Genomic DNA, 21,008 nt, shown 5'->3' on the forward strand with positions numbered 1-21,008 from the left:
TAGATAAAAAATATGAAGATCGTTCTCTCTAGCACTCTACAGTTTATTTAAAGCTCTTTGACTATATAGAAACAAACAAACAGCTATCCAATTGTTAGATTTAGCCTGGAGCTTTCTCCTACCTACAGACAAACTATATTTTCCCATCATTGATATTCTTAGACATTTGATGTATATCTTTTCTATAGTATTTATCAACTGCATTAAAACTACCTATTTCTGCATCTCTTTGCTGTTTTGCAAAGAAGTGTGAGCTCCTCTAGGAGCAGAAATTGTCTTTTGATCACTTTATTAACAAAACCTGGGACAGTGTTGAATAATCAATAATTTTTTGTCAAAATGTAATTATAAATCTTGAAAAGAAAGCTTGCATAATTTATCTGTCTCTTCCCTGACACTGCGTAGGAAAGATTGCCTTAGAGGGGGTGTAAGGAGCTTGTAAGAATAGCAGTGCATACAGAGGATGGACAGAGTCTGAGGTAGAGAGAATGAAAAGACAAAAAAGACAATTGAAAATACTCGGGAATAGAGCAAGGATAATTTATTGATGTCAAAGCGGACCCACAGAAGGGATGAGAAAGTTAAACCAGATAACATGTAAAAAGTCCAGGTCAGAGCACAAAGGTCACCTCTCACAGAGCACCTAATCATTTCTAAAGCAGAAAATGAAATGTGACTGAGAATTTGGAGTTCAGCAATGGGATGATCAACCACGCCATATTTTTTCCTTTCAACTGAGGACATACATTGCAGAGACTTGGAGGGAATGAAAATCTGAGATTTGATGGCAGGCCCTCAACTCTCCAGATGTCTGGGGCCAAGGAGTACAAAGCACGGGGAATTGGTCAGGATGCTGGTGACAGTTTCAAACTTGTTTGTCAAGTAGAACAAGACAGGATGATAGGACTAGATGCCAAGTGCAGTATTGGGCCTCTGGTGTTGTCTTAACTAATGTAATCAGGGGAAGAAAACTTTCGGCTCTGCTTGTTACTAAAAATGTCTGACCAAGTGTGGGAATCTCAACAAAGCAACCAATGCTTTTTAGCATATCATCAGGCTCCTTAGAAGGCCACTCGTCCTAATCCTGATCAGCAGCCAGTTTACCTGATTGCTTTCCACCACTGAAGCAAGAACCCTCATTCTTCAACATGACATCTTCCTGTCTGCAAAACTGATCTTTGGAATGTCATCTTCAATCTGGGGCAAGTGCCAAAGTCTTCACAACCACACTTGGCAGCAAAAATCTCCTTGACCCTTTGTTAAATCTCACCTTCATTGGAACCTAACCAGGTGAGACCAAGTTACTAGCTACATAGAACTGTTTCCAAACTGGCCATTTAAATGAAGGGTAAAAAATTAAAATGCAAAAACAAAAGCATATTGGAAGGCAAATATGTTTAGAAATTATTGAAGAAAGTCAAGTGTAATCCCTGAACCTGCAGGCAGCAGTAACAGCAAAATTAACAAATAAAGGTCAAAGTCAGAAGGGTATTAGAACAGATGGGAGGAGGAAAGGAGTAGGAGGTGAGATTTCTATAACAGTATTTCCCTGGAAGTTTTTAATAGAATGTAGTTTTCAAAAGGTTCTGCCTCCATACCTTATCCTGAATGCATGCATGATGTATTTTCTTAGCACCTGAGTTCCAAAAAAGTCCCACTTTTGCATTTTACAAACCCAGTGGTTAAAGCCTTTCCGCCTCCCTCTGCCTCCTAGTTCAGGGATTGTCTAGAAGCTACTGCCTGGGTCTCTCTACTGGACAAGCCCTTATTTGCCATCATCTCTTTCATCTCAAGCCACAGTAACTGCTGGGACATCTTCACTTCCTTTGCTTTCTTCAGGAAACTGTGCTTCTAGTTGTAAGCATTTATAAGCTCTATCATATTCCAATATGTCTCTTATTGCTTTCTTGAAAGATAGTTTTCTATCTCATTTTTCAAAATTAAGTAGAATTGGCTAAAGTTTCTTGAAATCTCTGTTTTAATCTCTTTGGCCTATTACAATAGATTGTCAGAGTTTGAGTGACTTAATTAAGGAAAATTTATTTCTTATGCTTCTGGAGGCAGAAAAGTTCTGAAAGTTGGTAGATCTGTTGTCTGATGAGGACAGCACCATACAGTTTGCAGATGGCCATTGAGTCTCAATACAGCTGAATGAGAATCATCACTCCCGTATCTTCCTATAAGCACTCTAGTCCCATTCATGGGGAATCACTTTCATCAATTTGTTACTTTTAGTAGGCCCTTGCCTCTAATGCTATCATGTTAGGCTACTTTAATGTATGAATTTAGAGCAAACACGAACATTCCATGATACTTTGTCTCTGTCCAAAATCCATGTCCTTTTTATGGATTAATTCCAATCCAACTATCCCAAACTTCTTAGCTCTTTTCATCATCAATTCTAAATTCTGTTGTCAAAGGCTCATCTAAATATAGTGCTCCCTTCAGGCACTGGGTGGGAGCAACTTGAAACTCCAAAACCAGAGAAGCAATCCAATCCTTAAAAGCCACAACAGAACTTTACAATTTCCCTGTGGTAATAGCAGCCTTATTGTGCTCTAAACGGCCTTGGGATCTTTCTTTCCCCTTCTTGAAGGGTAGCATGAGTTTGCAGCCTTTCCTAATCACATTGCCTGCTTCCTTCAGTCTCATCTGGCAGTGCTCCTGCTACTTTGATCCCATCTTCATGCCTGGCTCCTTTGCATGGACAATTAGGTGCTCAGCTCACATTCATGCTAACCTTATCAAATGGTTACTTAGCCACATGCGTGGAGCTCTCTTCAGACATGGATTTTTTTTTTCCCTCTTTTCTTTTTTTTTTTTTTTTGTAATATGGATTGACTGACATTTTTCCAACTTTTTCATTCTTGGGCCCTTTTTTGCTACAATTTCTTAACAATGTTTTCTCTCCTTGCATTTTACTGTAAGCAATAGGAGGAAGGTGGTCACTCTTTCAAAACTGTGCTTTGAAATCTCCTCAGCAAGGTAACTGTCTTAGTTTTTACTTGTTGCTGAGACAAAATACCTGATGCCCAAAGTTAGGGAAAGAAGGTTTATTGCTTACAGATTTGGGAGGTTTCAGTCCATACTCAGTTGGCTCCAAGGCAGGGTGGCATGGCAGGGCCGCAGTTCATGGTGGCTGCAATCAGCAAGGAAGAAACCGGCAAGAGAGTGAGACATGCCTTCTTCCTGCCATTACATTACCTGCTGGCTCCAGCCCTAGATAGGTGGAGCACTGACACCATCAATCCAAGGGCTAGACAATGAACCAATCACAGATGTACAAATGCAAATGCATGAAGCCTGAGGGCCACCAACATAAACCATCACAGTAACCAAGTTTGGCCTTCCATAACAAGCTAGAACGTGAGCACAACTCATTCAAGTTCTTTTCCACTTCATACCAAAGATGAATTTCTCTCCATTATCTATTAAACACCAGAATCATCCTAAATATTCATATTTAAGTCAATATCATATACATAATTATTAATATACTTTAAGAAGGCAGAAGTTTTTTTTTTTTTTTTGTCTTTTTCCTTTTCATTGGTACCGGGGATGGAACTCACAACTGCCTGCTTCCAAGGCAGGCGCTTTTGCCGCTGAGCTAAATCCCCAGGCCTGGCAGAAGCTTTTTATATAGCTGTACTAACTTTTCCTGTGCTTTCCTCATAAGAATCACCTTTAAAGTTCACATCACATCAGTTTTGTCTAATATACATCTCTGAAATTTCTAGCCCCTGTTAGTTATTTCACTTACAAAACTACCTCCATATACTTAATTGTTTGTTAAAACAACACTCTATTACTTATAATTACGATTCTCCAGAGAAATGGACCAGAGAAATGGACACTGTAGTGTGTGTGTGTGTGTGTTTAGGGTTAAAAAGTGAGGATGAAACTAAACAAGAGAGAGCAGCTTAAGAATGTGCTCGAAGAGCATTTCTCATTTCAGACTTTGTGATTTTCATGATAAAATATCAGGAAAACACAGAAAAAGATAAGATGCATAATAAACCAAGAAACTAAGATTGACAACTAATCTACTGCCAAAATCTTAGATGAATTTCCTCTAATTACAATATTCATGAAGTGTAAAAGAGAAACACAATTGTCAGGTGACATTAGCACATAACTTGTCACTTGAGGAAGATCAAAACTGCCGACAGGAAGGACAATGCAGAAGCTCATCACCATACTTACCGATGCCTTGGCTCAGAAATGCAAAATCTGTGACAACTTCCAGCCAAGGTAGACTTTACAGATCCAACTCAACCAAACAGAACATGCAACACAAATTCTAAAATAGCTTTGTGAATGTGTGTGTATATACTGCAAATGAAAATGATGACCTACAGCCACACACACACACACACACACACACACACACAGAGTCTATCCTAGGCTCCCCAATTTAGATTTCTCCTTTCTAATATATTCAGAAATAACAACTTTCAGGAGACTTGGAGGCAGAAGAGTTTTGCTAAGTCATATCTATATCTTGAAGTATAACCTCATCAATATGAAAACATGGAAAGAGAAAAAAGCTCCCTAATTGAAACACTGAATTTTGATAATACTGTTTCAGGAAAAAAGAGAACTACTCAGTACTTTAGATTATCTGTAAATATATTTCCCTCAAGTAATAATGATAATAATAATAATAATAATAATAATAGCAAACCTACGTTAAATATCGAACTGGACAACAGCTTTCCTAAATTCCAACCAAAGTTCTATTTTATAAGGTGTGTGACCTTGAAAAAGTTACTTAGCATGCAACAGTCCTATAGTGTGCCTGTCCTATAATGTGACAATAATAATAGCTATTTTGTGAGTTAATATGCTTAAAGTACTTTAGTCATTGATATGTTCAGAAATACTATCAATCATCATATGATTCAGTGAAGTATGTGCTATTATAGAATTATAGTACTCATTTTATAGATGGACTAATACAGGTCTTGAAGTAGATAAATTACTCTTATTAATTGGTGGGCCCAGCATTCCAATGCACAATTTTAATGTAAAAGCTAAATTGCTACAGTATACAGCCTCCTCACAGCAAATAAACAGTAACTCAGGAACAGGAAATGTCTCCTAAATTCAATGTCATCTTTAGATAAAGGACTAATAGACAACATAAATGTGGCATTGATCCATGACTATCAACCAGCCTTTATGCTTGAGATCTGAGAGTGATATTTCTTTAACAAGAATTGAGAGCTGAGTGTAAGAAAATGATCCAGTCTATCCTCACCCATAGATAGCTGCTCTATTGTTTAAAAAATGATGACACTGAAAACAGAATAGGAAAAATAGTTTCATTGAAAATATTCCACACATTGAGATGAGGAGAGGACAATTAAAATGCAGAAAAGTTACACTTTAAAAAGGCACAAAAGAAAACATAAATAGCAGAAATTGTGTGCTTTGTACTCTCAATAAAGTGTGAAAACCGTAGTCTGAATAGAGAGATGAAAGATGCGATTATATGAAAATACACTGAGATAAGAAGGGAGTTGGCTGAGAGGCAGATAGAAGTCAAAGTGGGAGTTTGACGTGATAAAGATTACAAGGAGATTAAAAATGCAAAACAGAATAGAAATCTGCATTGAAAGCAATAAAGAGCACCATTAAGTCTGTGCAATTAATGATGATGAGTTTAAACTCTAGATTCTGCAGAAGAAATCCAGAAAGGAGAAGAAAATCTCAGAGATGCAAACACCAATGATAAAACTGAGGGACAGGGAAAGACTAAGGTCAGAGAAGAGGATGCTTGGCATTTTAGAAGCATAGGATACAAAACAGCTATTATTAAATATATGTTTCAATAAATATAATGCTTGAATTCAACCCATTTGCAGATCAAAAGAGCTTATATGTAATACATAGGACATACATGCTGGCATTTTGATTTTTAATGTGTCTGTATGTCAATGCTCCTAAATATTACATGAGTCTGATAAGCCTGCTGTTGTAGTCAGGGGTTGTACACAGAGAACAATTCAGATCAGGACATGGAGTTTATAATATTTTTATAATGGTCACCGGAAGTTAACACAGGAGAATGCAGGAAATCTATCTGCAACACCAACAACATAGATTATTTAAGTCAAGAGCCTAAACCCCACGGCAATGTCCCACATGAGTCCAGATAAAAACCCAGAACTCAGGACAACGCCTCCACGAGTCCAACTGGAAGTCCAGAGCTCACAAGAAAGACTCACACCAGTCTCTTTTACGGATTCGTGCCAGGAAAACCCAAGGGTCAGTGGTGGAAACCAGAAAGTCCATGCCAGCAGGCTGAAGGAGCTGTGCTAGTGGGATGAGGGTTCTACACTGGAGCCAAGAAGTCACACTCACAACAAAGAGCGGGGCTGTCCTGAAAGGCATCACAGCTGTCCTCAGCGACATGGAGGCCCCAAGCTCCTCCAACGACAAGCACAGTCAGGTACGTGCCAGGAAGCAGCATGACGAGTTCACCCTGGAGACCAGGCAGCACATGTCTTCCCCTCTGGAGCCAGGAAGCAATGCTCGATGTGAAGACCAGAGCTTCTCCAGGAGAACCAACAGCTCAGACAGCAACTCGTAGGAGAACCCACAATGCCTCCATAACGCCTCAATCCCTCTCCACACCTCCCTTCTTCTCCACCTATTTATCCTGGCAACCCTCCTCAGGTGGAGCATCTTCTCTCAATGCATGCTGATGTAATCCAGCTGGCGTTAAGCTGACCACTAGTTATCAAACCATAACACCTGCTAAGGAAAAATTGAAAAATTAAGAGACACAAGAGAAGATTTTAGCATCACTTATAACTCTATTGCACATAAATACTGACTATATGATGTATGTGATTTAACACTGAAGATGAGTATCAATTAAATCATACAAACACACAAAATATCTATGAGGTTTTGTAACGTGAATTTAGTCTATAATTTTACTGGTTTTTTTTGTTTTTTTTGCTTTTTTTTTTTTTTTTTTTTTTTTTTCTCTTCATAAACAGCATTTGGAGCTCTGGATGCATCGCAATGGAGTGCTTAATTACACGGGCCTTAAATTTTATCCCTAGCACAACACACAAAAAAGTGAGCAAAGCCATGTGAGGTGGAGTATTCCCATCACATTTGGGAAATAACCCAGCATTTGGGAAGCTGAGGCAAGAAAACTGCTGACTACATAGTGAGACTCTCTCTCAAAAACCCACACTAAATTAAACCAAGCCGAGCTAAACCAAAGCAAATCAAACCACAAGGGAACAACAACATTTGTTGTTTTGGAAGAGGGGGATCAGTGTTGGGGGTGGGGTAGACTTACGGCTAGAAAAGCCAAGCAATTACTTAAAAATAGATAAAATAAAAACATAAAAATGACTCCAAATGTTAATGATCTACAAATAAATTCTTGTTATTTTGAAAACCATTCTCCAGACGTTTTTCTATGCAAGCAGGAGCTTATAAATATTAAGCAGATATAGAACTGACCAGAGGTAATTAGTAGTAGGTTGACATAGTAAAGAATTTAGAGAAGTTTTCACATGCGATTCATATAACCAATGCTATACTGATAACTAATTTTAAACTTAATTTTTTGAATAAACATCCATGTCAAATAATATAGATTATTTTATTACGTTGATCCTATTAGATTATCTCGTATATCTATGCTTTGATTTATTTAGTGTATTGTCTATTAATAATAACATATTTATACTCACCATTCCTTAATTTGTTGACATATGTGATGGGCATAAATATTACTACTTTTAGATGAATTTAGGGATAAAGTGAGATAAAAACTACACAGAGTTCAGTAAAATGTTTAGTATATAGTAAGAAATGTATAAATATACTATTTTGTTGACAGATTATGCTTTCTTATTCAATCAAAAATATAACTATGATGGAGAAAAATATATACATTTTTATAAACTAGTTTGTCTAATCTTAAGTTGGGCCAAACTAAATTTGAGGGAATCTGAAAATGCTGTCTTCAAGAACTAAAATTCAAATTTAAGCACAAAAATGTCTAAGGCCTGGAAAGACCTTATTGTGCAAATAAGGATCTCTAAAGTGTGTCTTTTTTTCTCCTCCATGGAAAAATATGTTTCATTCCTTGAGAAAAAATTTTGAATGCAAGAAGGCAGGAGTCCTGTCTGTTACAACTACATTACTTTTTCAAGAGCACTTAAGCACAAGGATAGCTATTTATTACAGTCATAAAGATTCATATATAAACGAGGGGGAGCTTCTAGATCAAGAAAAACGAATATTTCAAATACTGGTACAAGCTGGGGATTTAGCTCAGTGGCATAAACACCTGCCTGACAAGTGTGAGGTCAGGGGTTCAATTCCCTGTGCCAAAAGAAAACAAAGCAAATACTGGTATAATTGGTGAACTTGTCTCCAAACTATATCAATTTAAGTTTCCCAAAATGCATATGAGTACTCATTTTCTCAAAGCCTTGATAACACTATTTTTAAAAGTTTTAATTAAATAATTTATTTTGGGGGGAAGCAGGAATCGAACCCATGACCTCACACTTACCAAACAGGTGCTTATGCCACTGAGCTAAGTCCCCAGCCCTGCTACTTTATTTAACATTGTTGTTCTGACACACTGAAACTCTTAAAATACAGATTGAGATACAGTTTCAGATATAGTTTCAGTACAGATTCAGATTCAGATACTGTTTCAATATAGTAAAATAGCCGGCCACTCATGTTTTCATCTAAATGTGTTTTTTTATTCTTTTTTATCTAAATATGTTATAATAGCATTTTTATATTTAAATATCTTATTCCCCCAGGATGCATTGCTATCAGAAAGAAATATTTACCAACCCAACGCTTTACTAAGTTTCCTCTGAAATGTTTGATTCTTCTGACTGGTATAAAATGTTATCTATATTTGTGCTAAATTTCAGCATACAATTAAATGGTTTGTGAGGTCTCAATTTTGTTTTAATAATCTATCAAGATTTTCAGATGAATCAATTAATAAATTGCTAGATGGAAGTATATCTTTGCATTAAATATTAACTCATCCTATTCAAGAATCAAGTCCTTCTTGCCTTTTACTGAAGTGGTATTTCTGGCTGAAAGAATTTTTAGTTTTTCCATACAAGTTTTGAAAATTTTAAGTTTGCCCCAAGAAATTTATGATTTTTGCTGTTCACGGAGATGTAACTTTTATGCCACATGTGCCCTGCTTACTACATTATGGTCTGGATATTTGTCTTATCAAAAGCCAGGGTCAAAGTTAATCCTCAGTGCCACATTACTGGTACTTGAAGACAGGGCCCTTCAGGAGGTAGTTAGATAGGGATATCATAATCGACCCTTCATGATTTCACCAGTGGCTGTAAGAACACAGAGCGGAGACCAAAGTCACCAGGTTCATTCTGTGCTCCCTGTGGTGAACTCCGCCCTGTCACGACCAATATGAAAGGCCCTCACTAGGGATCAAATTAATAGTTCTGTGCTCTTGAATTTAGAAAGCTGTGATTCAATACACATAAACTTTTACAAATTACACAGTCCATAATATTCATTGAGGGCAATAGAAAATTGTCTACAATATTGGATATGCTAAAATCTCTTTAATTCATGTTTAATTTTATAATTAGTGTCTATAATTTTCTTATTAAGGGATTTTCCTTATTTCTTACAGATTTTCATTCAATTATTTGTACATATTTTAAGCATGATCTTTTTATTTTATCTTTTACTTTTATTTTTTCAGTAATACACCTGGACCTTTTAGCAAAAGGAAAAAAAATAAAAGAACAAGTTACTCCATTCAATCTTGCTAGAAATAATAACGTATGAATGTAGGAAGACAAATTAATGCAGCTATTGTGGAGAACAGATGAAGAATCATGAAGACAACTATAAATAAGTCTATCATGTGATGGAGCTGTTCCATTCTTGAGCATACACCCATGGGAAATGAAATCAGCATATGAAAGAGACGTTCATGTACCCCCATTTTTGTGGCATTATTCATAAGAGCTTAGCTAAAGCATTTGTCTCGGTGCCCATCAACTGATGAACGGATAAAGAAAATGTGTTAAATGAACAGAATTCTGTGATAAAAAAGAATGTGTTAATAGAACAGAATTCTGTGATAAAAAAGAATGAAATCCTGATGATATTTGCCCCAAAATAGATTAAACTGTAGGACATTATGTTACGTGAAGTAGACCTGAAACAGAGACACATACTGTATGTCCTGTCTCATATATGACAAGGAAATTGAAAAAAAAAAATAAGGGTGAAGAGTCTAGAGGTGGAAAAGGATAAGGGGGAAAAGGTAGGTGAAAGCACTCTGGATTTCATTAGTGCATGCTCTATGCATATGTTCAATATGGCAGTGAATTCCATTGTCATAATTTATATATGTCAATTAAAATTATTTTAAACATGAAAAATCTCTACGGGTACTTTCACCTATTTAAATGAGCAGAATGAGAAGATAGGAAAACGTGATATATATTCCCCCCCCCCCCCTTTGGTGCCAGGAACTGAATTCAGGACCTCATGCTTGCCAGGCAGGTGCCATGATGCTGAGCTAAATCTTCATCCTGAAGCACTATTAATAAATTTAAAAAGACTTTGTTTCATATGTATTTAAAGATCTATTTTCAATAGTACCCAACCTGAAGGAATTGATATATTTTATTTACAAGATATTTTACTTGATTTTCAAACTTTGACATAGTTTGACGTATTTCTGGATTGAGGAAAATTGAGCACTTGTTTAGTGCAGAAACCCTTAATGATTGTTTGTTAAGAAGTATGAAATAAACACATTTTTCTTCACACTTCATTCCTTCTCTATCATTTTGATGCATGTAATTTAATTCAGATTTTCTAACATTAGTGCAGTTCTTTGAGACCATATGAAATTCTAACTCACTTAGTCTTATTTGTACATTTAAATGCAATTAGTGATTGTTCACATGCTCTTGCTCATTCATGAGCTCTTTATTTGATCCAAATGTTCATTAATTTTTCAATATAATTTGAGTATATACTACCTTCTCTAAGTTTTTTCAAGATTACATATCTTTTGTTCTATATGTCTGTTGTCCTGTTTACCCAAGAATAATTTGGTTGGGTATAACAAATTTAGATAACACTTTTTTTTCCCTTAGTATTTGATAGACTATCATAATATTCTGTGAGGGCTGAGGCCAATGTGAAATTTTACCCTAAAAAATGACAATATGGGTAAATTTAATAATTTTTTCCTGATGACATAGATTCAGTATCAGATGAAGAAATTGTTTACAATTTTTAAGTTATTTATTGACTTAAAACTTATTTGAGTTTAGAAGGTTGTAAGTACAATAACTGTTTCAACAGGTTTATTGCTTAATGGTATGCTTGGTCTTAGTTTTCATAAATTTCACTTTTAATAAATCTAAAATCTGGAAACTAGGTTTAGATTTTTCCTTTTACCCTCTTAGAAACTTAGAAAATTATTTCAATATGATATCATTCATCTCTAGTTAGGAAGGACAAAATGCCATTATTTTGAGAATGATTGTTTTCATTTTTTCAAATATTTCTTATAGTATGTCATCTGAGATGTCTTATAGTATGTCATCTGAGATTTCTTTTTATTTTCATCTGAGATTACTATTAGACGGATATTTGTATTTTCGTGATTTTTTCTTAATGTCTAAGTTTCTTCAGACTTCCTTGCTTCCTTTTGAAAACAGATTTTTCAACTCACAAATTATTTTGACTGCTTTTACTTGATATTTTATCTCTTGTTATGATTTGCATTTCAATTTTAATATACCATTTTCAAATTTCAGTGCTTAAGCTTTTCCTTCATAAATTTACTGAAACCATGAACCATATTTTTAGATTACTAATGTGGAATTATTTCTGTGTTTATAAAAAAAAAAATTGATTTCCTTACTCTATTGCTAAACTCAAATTGTTCACATTTAGAAATTTGATATCAATATTTATAACTAATCTCAATTTAATTTGTATTGATATACATGCTGTGTGTGAAATTTGTGTGGAATGTATATGATCATGTGAACTACATTATCAGTATTAGTATCATCGTTATTATAACATCCTAAGAAAGAAAAAACTTGAATTGATTTTCTTTTTTCTGCATGTTTTTTGATGTACATTATTGATTCTGAAGTTGGGAGGAATTCTTTTTATCAGACTAATGAATCCAATTATTTGGTATCTTTGTTGAAAGCATATTCTTCTGCCCCACGAGGCTTAGTCATTTGATTTGGTTTGGCCAACAGAACATTAGCAGATATGCCATGACCCAGTGGTTTAAAAATATATGTAGTCTTACTCTTTCACCTTTGTCATTTCCAAAAGAAAGATCATCTGAACTAGCCAACTTGTTCCAGGCAAAAGACGATAAACACATGGAAAGGAGCAAATCTGCACAACCAAGTTTTGCTAGCTCCTTCTGTCCCCTCCAGCCCTCAAATTCACGGGCTCACCAAAGTGAGATGAACAGAAGCCAGGCCAGGAGCAGAGAGTGAGCGCCAGCCAGTCTGCTGTGCTCAACCAAAATCTGTGTTTTCTCCTTAATCATCTTCCTATGTGGAAATCCCTCATTTCTAACTGGTGGTTATTTCAAAAATTTCTGATTTTCTCCAACATATTTTTTTCTGTGTTCTATTTTCTAATTGTTATGTCAACTTACCTCACTTTTATTTTTCTATGAAGTTTGTTTACTTTCTTTTAGGCTGCACAATTTTATCTTGTTAGCTTTCTTAAGACCACTTAATTTAACCTGATGTACTTGGTGTTTGCCTCCATTCCCTATTAAATAAACATTGAAGTGATTTGCAATATTGCTGAAAATAATTTTGGTTTTGCTTTTGTTTAACCTTAATCATAATCTATTTCTTCAGCTTTATAATACAAAATTTTTTCTTTAATAATCTCACCAACATTTGTATTACTGATGAATATGTTAAAATGATTTGTACTGATGTGCAAACTTTTAAACTAATATGTAAATATTGATTTTATTCTCTTTTAACTTAATTGAATGCCTAATCTTCATTTTATTCTTGCTGTATTTTTCAAATCTCTGACTTTTATTATCACCTCACCTTTATCTTCATTTCTTTAAATACACACACTCACAACACACACACACACACACACACTCAAATGGCGCATGAAATATATATGACCTCTGTGCTTCACAAGGAAATAGGACTCATAGGCAAGAATTATAAACATTCTATTGATTACTTCCGTATTTTATTCATTTATGTATTTATTGTCTTTTTGAGACAGGATCTCATTATGCAGTTCAGGCTGGCCTCAAACTAATCCTCCTGCCTCAGGCTCCCCAGTGCTGGAATTGCAGGCTTGTGACACCATGCCCAGTACCTTATTGTTTTAAGAAAATCTATTATTTTTCTTACCCAGATGTTCTTGAAGGTGATAATCTTGCAAGTCAGTAAATGCTACACTGTCAACTCTATTCCATTTTCTTCTTCTCAGGTGGTCTTAAATATTAAATTATAAACCTCACATTCCATTATTTTTCTGTGTTTTTCTGATCAACAAATTTTATCTAGCCTCTTTGGAACATCTTTTATATCTTCTCCCTTCTCCAACCTGAAATCTGGAAGATGCGGCATAATATACATATTTTCTCCCTTTCCTTTCCTCTGTCTCACACTATGGAACCCCTTATTTTACATTAGTAATGTCTTATGTCTCTATAAAGAAGCAGCAAATACTATAGATAAATAGTATAGACTGTCTTCATGTCCAACAAAGCACTTGCAGTCATCAGATTATTTCCCTTCTCACTGTCTTCTTACTGAATCATTTTTTTTAGTTGGCTACTAAAATGCTACTCATTGAAAACTCTTATAATATCCCGTAACATGACTTTTAAATCTCTTTTCCATGTCTTGTTTATTGTGTCTTAAAATATGAAATTATTCCTAAATCCTCCTATCATGTTAACCCTTTTGTTATTAAGCAAATTGACATTTGTTTAGCCATGGATCTCATATTTATGTATCACAATAAACCCTCCTCAAAGCTCCAAAGGGATAGATGGAATTTACTTTTGTTATTCTTATCCTCATTGCTAAAGGAATTTAGAATATTTTAAAATCAGCACTACAATCATTATAAAATGTAAGTGTATTCAATAAATGTTGACAAAGCATAGTTCAGATAATACTTGCAAATTATAATTAATCAATGTACTTATTTTATGCAGAGAATTTACTGCAAATAAGAAAATACAGATCATTATTTTGTAAAAGAAAATAAACCTTTAATGGTATGTCCACATTGATCACTATTATGTGATTATTTGAAGTAATAATGTAGAAGAATATTTAATAATTTATAAAAGTAAGATATATTATTAATTTAAAAACAAAAAATTTGGAAAACCATAACAAATATAGTCTTGATTAACTGGAGAATTATGAGCACAAGTGGGAAAAGAAGAGGAAGAAGAAGAAAAAGAAGAAGAAGAGGAAGAAAAAGAAGAAGACAAACTATAAAATACAAGGAAAGGCATGAGAGAGAAAAGCAGGAACTACAAGGTGTTAAAAAGAACCTTTAATCCGTTGTTGCCTTGGGCAGAGTGAATTTACCTGTTACAAATATTTCATTTCGATCAAACTTATTCAACCTGAGTTTGCCTTAGTTTCATCATTTGCAAAGTAGAAATGACAGTAACAAAATGGACCTTACAATGTTGTATTGAACTCTAAATGAATTAGTATATGTAACAAGTCACCAAATATGTGCCCAGGACATATTTTACAGTAAAACATGAAAGCTCTGTTTTCAAGGAAGAAGAAACTGGGACTATATACCTCAAAGAATCAAATCCTCTAGTTACACAATTATGTCTGCCACTTAAAGATTCAACCTCTAAATCAGATTCTTTGGATTGAATTATTATTATTATTATTATTATTATTATTATTATTGCCTCTCAAGACTTTTCTGTCTTTGGACAGTTTGTTTAACTTGTCTTTGTCTCAGTTTTCTGTGTCACATCTTCCAGTGAGATAACAACTAAGATATGTAGTGAAACTTCCAAAATTGAAATAGTCTTTAAATTTCATCACATTGTAAACACTCAGATGATCTTTGCATTGCTCTTGTAAGTGACTGATCTATGTAATATTACCCACTATTAAGTTGCTTCTCCTTCGTAATTCATTTTTATGAAATTGAATTTTATTGTCAAACAAACATGGTTGCATTTCCTAGGGAACTAATTTCTTTGCAGAATCTTGTTGCTCAGAATGTGAAGACCTGAAATTAGGACTGCCTGACATCTATGTGTCTGTATATTTCAGTTAAAATTAATAATGAGAAAGTAGATATTCAGAGCCATATCTTTAGGTGAGATCTCTGTGGCGTCTGGAAATTACGTGATTGAACACAGGATGATCTTTATGGCCAAAAAAAGTGTGCCTAAAATTCCAATCTGGTTCTACTTTGTGTAAGACTTCACATTCTAAGGAAAGTTTTTGCTCACATCACTGACATAATTCCCAGGAAAACTGCAGGGGACCTTTCTATTAACCTTGTCTATTTTTGTGCTTGGCACTTTTCTGGACATTGGAAATGCAACAATGGACAGCACAAACCGGATCCCTGCCTTAAATGAACTTGTAAACCAATAAGAAAAACACACATAGCAATAAAATGATGGAGAGTACATACAGACCACAAATTAAAACAAAAAGAAAATCTGATACAGACATGCTTTTTAAACACAGAAACAATAAAAAGAACCCCATTTAAAAATAAAATATTGTCTTTATCAAATTGAACTTAAAAATAGTAATAAAATTATAAAAATTAGTATAAAATCAGAAATCAAATAATATAAAATCAAATAATCATAAAATTATTTTTCCTATAAGCAAACAAAGCAACTTAACTTGCCAAAGACAGAGAAATGTGCAAATGAATTATGATGCCCTCACACAATGAAAGATTATGCAGTCCTCAGCTCTGAGGGAACATGAGATTAAGTAGTCACAGGAGTCTACCCTCTGGGCATATCAATAGTAGCATTATGAATTGGATATCATTTCAGCACATTTAAGACTGAATCAAGAAATAGATCTAAGCCACCATGAGTCACCTGATCCTATTTGTAAGGCTCTTGAACATTAAATAGCTCTTTGAAAACAGTCTTTTTATACCTTAAGTGCAACTTGAATCAGAAACATATATATTTGGCAACTATTTGAATCACAAAAAAATGATTGAGCTTTTGTCAGTTCAAGAGAGATTATCAACTCTGCACATCATATCTCTGAAGTGTTGGGGACCCCTTTTTTACAGGATTTTGACTGGGAGAAGCACTGTGTGGTCTGGCACAACTTGCTTTGCATCTCAGTTTTGACCATACATTTACCTTTTTAAATGTACAGAGTTTATTCAGCATATTTCACTTATAAAAGGAGATTATTATAAAGAGTTTTAAAGCATTGAATGAGTTCAGAATGATAAAATATGTAGAGCTGTATTTGTCTCATTGCTGGCATTGTGATATTGAGTTCTTTTCTTGTTCTTTTTCGTTTCCCTTTTCATGGACCTGCTATACACAGTATGGGAAGGCCCAAAAGTGTCTACTGTGTTTGTGAAATTAAATGCTGAAGACAATGGAAAGGAAGATGGAACCTGGGGGTGGACATTCTTTTGCATTGACAGAGAAACTTGAACCTGCAGCCATTCCTAGCAATCTGAGAGGCCACACGCTATCCAAGATGGAGTCCAGTTAGTTCCCAGAACTTGCTGGGGATATAAAAGATCCTAGCAACTAATAGGAGTGCCGAGCAAGTAAAGAGACTATCTATTAAAAACTGGTGGTCAGCTTAATGCCAGCTGAATTAAACCACCATGGAAAGATGCCAGCATAAATGGAGATGTGGAGAAGGAGGCGTTGAGGTGTTGAGGCAGTGAGACATTTGGGCAATGTAGGTTTTCCTACAGTGTTGCTGTTTGAGCTGTTGGTTCTCCTGGAGAAGCTCTGGTCCTTACATCGAGCATTGTTCCCTGGCTCCAGAGGGAAAGACATGTGCCGCTTAATCTCCAGGAAAAATATCTCACCTTGGCTTTCTGGCATGTACTCAACTGTGCTTATTGTTAGAGGAGCTTGCGTCCTCCATGTCACTGAAGATGGCTGTGGTACTTTTCAGGGCAGTTCTGGTCTTTGTTTTGAGCGTGACTTCTTGGCTCCAGGGTAGCACCCTCATTCCACCAGCACAGCTCCTTCACCCTGCGGCACAGACACTCTGGCTTCCACTGCTGACCTTTGGGCCTTCCCAGCATGGATCCGAAAAAGAAACTGGCATGAGCCCTTCTTGTGGGCTCTGGATCTCCAGCTGGACTTGTGGGAGGCATTGTCATGAGCTCTGGGTTTTCATCTGGACTCATGTGGGACATTGCTGTGGGATTTAGGCCCTTGACTAAATATTCTAAGTTTCATCTTGCGGATAGATTTCCTGCATTTTCTTGTGTTAACTCCTGGTGATCATTATAAAAAATAATATCATAAACTCCATGTCCTGATTCTAATTGTTCTCTGTGCACAACCCCTGACTATAACAGAGACAGAGACAATTTGATCCAGAATCATAATAAAGCCAAAGAAGAAATGAAAGCCTAAATCTGTCATTCAAATCATCTGCAGTTAAGCATCAGATCTTCTCAAAGTGACTCAAGCCAATGGTGACATATGGTGTGGTTTTAGCTGATAAAAATGCTACTAATAATTTTTACACAAAAAGAAAATGGTTCACGAAATAAATACTGCTTTCATTTATAACCCATCCAATTACATTTTTAAAAAAGTACACCCATTCTTGAGTCTATTTGGGTTGTTATAACAAAATATATTAAACTGCGCAGCTTGTAAACAAAATGTCAGTCCTAGATCAAAGGCTTGCTAGATTAGGAATCCATGAGATCTGCTTCCTGGTATACACATAGCCATCTTCTCATTAGATCCTCTCAGTGAAAACTAGAAAACAGTTCTTTGAGACCTCTTTTATATATGTGGTAATCTCATTCCTGAAGGCTCAAAGCTCCTACCATGTTAAATTCTTGGATAAGTTTCAATATATGAATTTTAGGGAAGGGAGAAGATTACAAATACTCAAATTATAGCAATTAATTTTTAAAAAAGCAAATACAGTAGTATAAGGTGTACTCATATACAACTGAAGCTGTGAAGGTGCTCACTTCAGTGTTTGAAGTTTAGGAACCATTATCTTAGACACAGCTAAGGAGGAGGGCTTAAGGCATAAAGCAACAGGATATTCCTAAACTAGCACTTGGGTGGGGCTCCCAGATATTTATTGCTTGAAAAATACAGTGCTTCTGATTTAGCACTTAGCATAGTGCCATGTACACAATTTATATCTAATGAATCTTGATTCCTCACTCTGTTTTTTGACACTCACTCTGATCCTTGACATTTAAATACACTCTGCTGGTGATTAGATCCCCACTGTGCCTGTCAAATGGGCCACAGCCACAGACAGTAAATCCCATGTCTTCTCCTGGTCAGAACTGCCAAGATCTTGCCAATGCAGAGAAATGTCAGTCTGTTAGAAACTTTCCCAAATCGCACACTTTCCACAATTTTCACTAGGGCAGGCAATTCTCTACCTCAAACTTAGCAATTATTCTGCAAAATCTTCAAGAAAATCAGTGACTGTAGGACTTTTTCAGTTGAAGAATAATGAAGTCAAGCTGGCATGGATCTCTTCCATTTCAATTGAGAACACAGTTACACCCAACGGACAAAATGATCACTAAGAGACACTGTGATAAGTTAGAGATCCTATTGTGAAAGGCAAATGCAGGCATGCAGAGTATCTGTTGGCATCTGGAAAGCAAACACCCCAAATTTAATTGGACACATGAGCAAACCAAGAAGTCAGCATGACTAATGACAAGGAGGGGACATTTTAAAATGCTATGACCTGCTGTCTATTCGCATAGAGAATTGCTTGGGCTCAGAAAAAAAACACCACTTAAAACATATGATTTGGCAAATAAAAACATGCAATTTGAGAAATGAAATGAAATCTTTTAAGTCCTTATTAACCAGAGTTCAGAAATATAATGTGTGGGAGAATGTGTTTACCAAATATCTTACGCATAACCAAAGCAAAAAAACCACAACAACAAAAAATCACTGCTTAAAATTAAAAAAAGGAAGGACCATTTAATAAATTACCATCTTGTGTTAAGTATTTATACATATTATACCATTTGTTTATTCATTCAACACATATTTATTGTGTATATACAAATTATTATGTGACAACAGATATAAAAATGAAGACATTCTCATTGCTTCAGGTCTCTTACAGTCAGAGAGACAGATAAGTAAAATAACACATATGCAGTCTAGTTTCAGAAATCAATAAGTGAAGAAAAACGAGACAGGGTAAGGATTAAGGGCAACTGGGCAGAAAGGCTGTTATGTACAAAGTGATTTGCAAAGATCCCTCAAGGAAGTGGTTTTGAGCTTATAATTTCAGCAAATCCCAGGGGAAGCTGAGTTTAAAAATTCAAGCGTAGAACCAGCAATGGAAAGTGCAAATGAGTGGGCTGGAATGAACTTGACCTTGTCAAGGGAGAGCAGAAAAGCAGCACCACGGATACCAATGGAAGGAGGAACGGGAGAAAGGGGCAGGCTCATCTGACAGCCTTCGGATGCTGGTAGCTATTTCTGCCTGCAGGAACTTTCAGATCCTAGAACAAAAGAGTACAGGAAATGTGGCCTCAATGTTGTTGACTGTCTTAGTACATATGATTTTGATTGAGAGAAAAAACATAATAGATAGATAGAGACAGATAGATCATAGGCAGATATAGATAGATAGATAGATAGATAGATAGATAGATAGATAGATAGATAAACAGAGAATTGAAGAACCTAGACCCAAAGACTACACATCCAACTTTCATCTCAGTGTATGGGACTTCCTCAATTAGATTCTTCATTATTCAAAATGTGAATTAGAAGCCAATTTGGTAACGAATTTCCATTTGGAGCTTTAAAATTGGCGTGTGTGTGTGTGTGTGCAACGTCATATGTCTATAACTTATTCTATTCAACATATAATTATCATTTATCAAGGTTGGGTGTATGTCACTTAGTACTGCTAAGGGAAGCAAAACTTTTAAATGAGCAGTTGCATTCAAGGCATTTTCAAACTTCGTGGGGACAATACTTCAATAGCAATTGAAATCATTCTTGAAGTCCAGACAACTACAGGAAATAGAAATAGGAGACAGGTCACAAAGGGCTTGCTGAAGAAGCTAGTTTGACTGAGTACCCAAATAGAAAATGTTGCATCTTCCCCCAAAACATTTCCCTTGAGTTAACAGTTTAAACAAATAACTTCCATGTGGAAAAATAAATTAATAAGAACAGGAAATAAAATTGAAAAACAGGAAGATCACAAAGGTAGAAGATCTTCTTCATGTAGGAAAACATCATACAGATTTTCTGTAATTAACATATGTAGTGATATACAAATATGCAAATAATCTAAATGGTGCAAGATAGTTCAGAAACATACAGAACTTGCAGATGAAAATGTAGGGTATGATGCTGATGGGCCCTTAATCCAGGGTGATGTTCTGGTTTCCTAGGAATACTACAAAATGCAACACAAACTAGATGGCCAAGTTGTGTCACATTTTCAAAGGCCAGAAGTCCAAAACCAAGGTGCTTACTGGGTCATGTTCCCTCAGAGGACCTTACGGAGGATTTTGTTTCCTGCCTCGCTCCCCGCTTCTGGGATCCTCAGGCAACTCTTGATTTGTAGATAGCTGTTTTGTCCCTGAGTCTCTTCACAGTTTCCTCTGTCTATATCCAGCCTTGTGTCCACACTTTCCTCTTTTTACAAACTATTAGACATACTGGTTTAGTGCCCACTTTAATAACCTTATTTTAACTCATTTTTTCTTTA

At 35.5% G+C, this 21,008-nt stretch overlaps 1 long non-coding RNA gene across 3 annotated transcripts in view; it reads right to left on the reverse strand.

Annotated features, from left to right (window-relative positions):
- LOC134474076 (uncharacterized) overlaps positions 1-6,652 on the reverse strand; it is a 176,482-nt gene extending 169,830 nt beyond the window's left edge. For 2 of the 3 annotated variants that reach the window (XR_010044671.1, XR_010044670.1), the window contains exon 1: positions 6,367-6,652. This is a non-coding gene — a long non-coding RNA (uncharacterized LOC134474076). Of the gene's footprint in view, positions 1-3,064; positions 3,214-6,366 lie in introns of those variants that run through there. The other variant, XR_010044672.1, reaches the window with a different exon arrangement.
- Positions 6,653-21,008: the final 14,356 nt, after the last annotated feature.

This window comes from Cavia porcellus, unplaced genomic scaffold, assembly GCF_034190915.1.
Source record: "Cavia porcellus strain 051 isolate PalLab524CR breed Dunkin Hartley unplaced genomic scaffold, mCavPor4.1 scaffold_30, whole genome shotgun sequence".
NCBI lineage: Eukaryota > Metazoa > Chordata > Mammalia > Rodentia > Caviidae > Cavia > Cavia porcellus.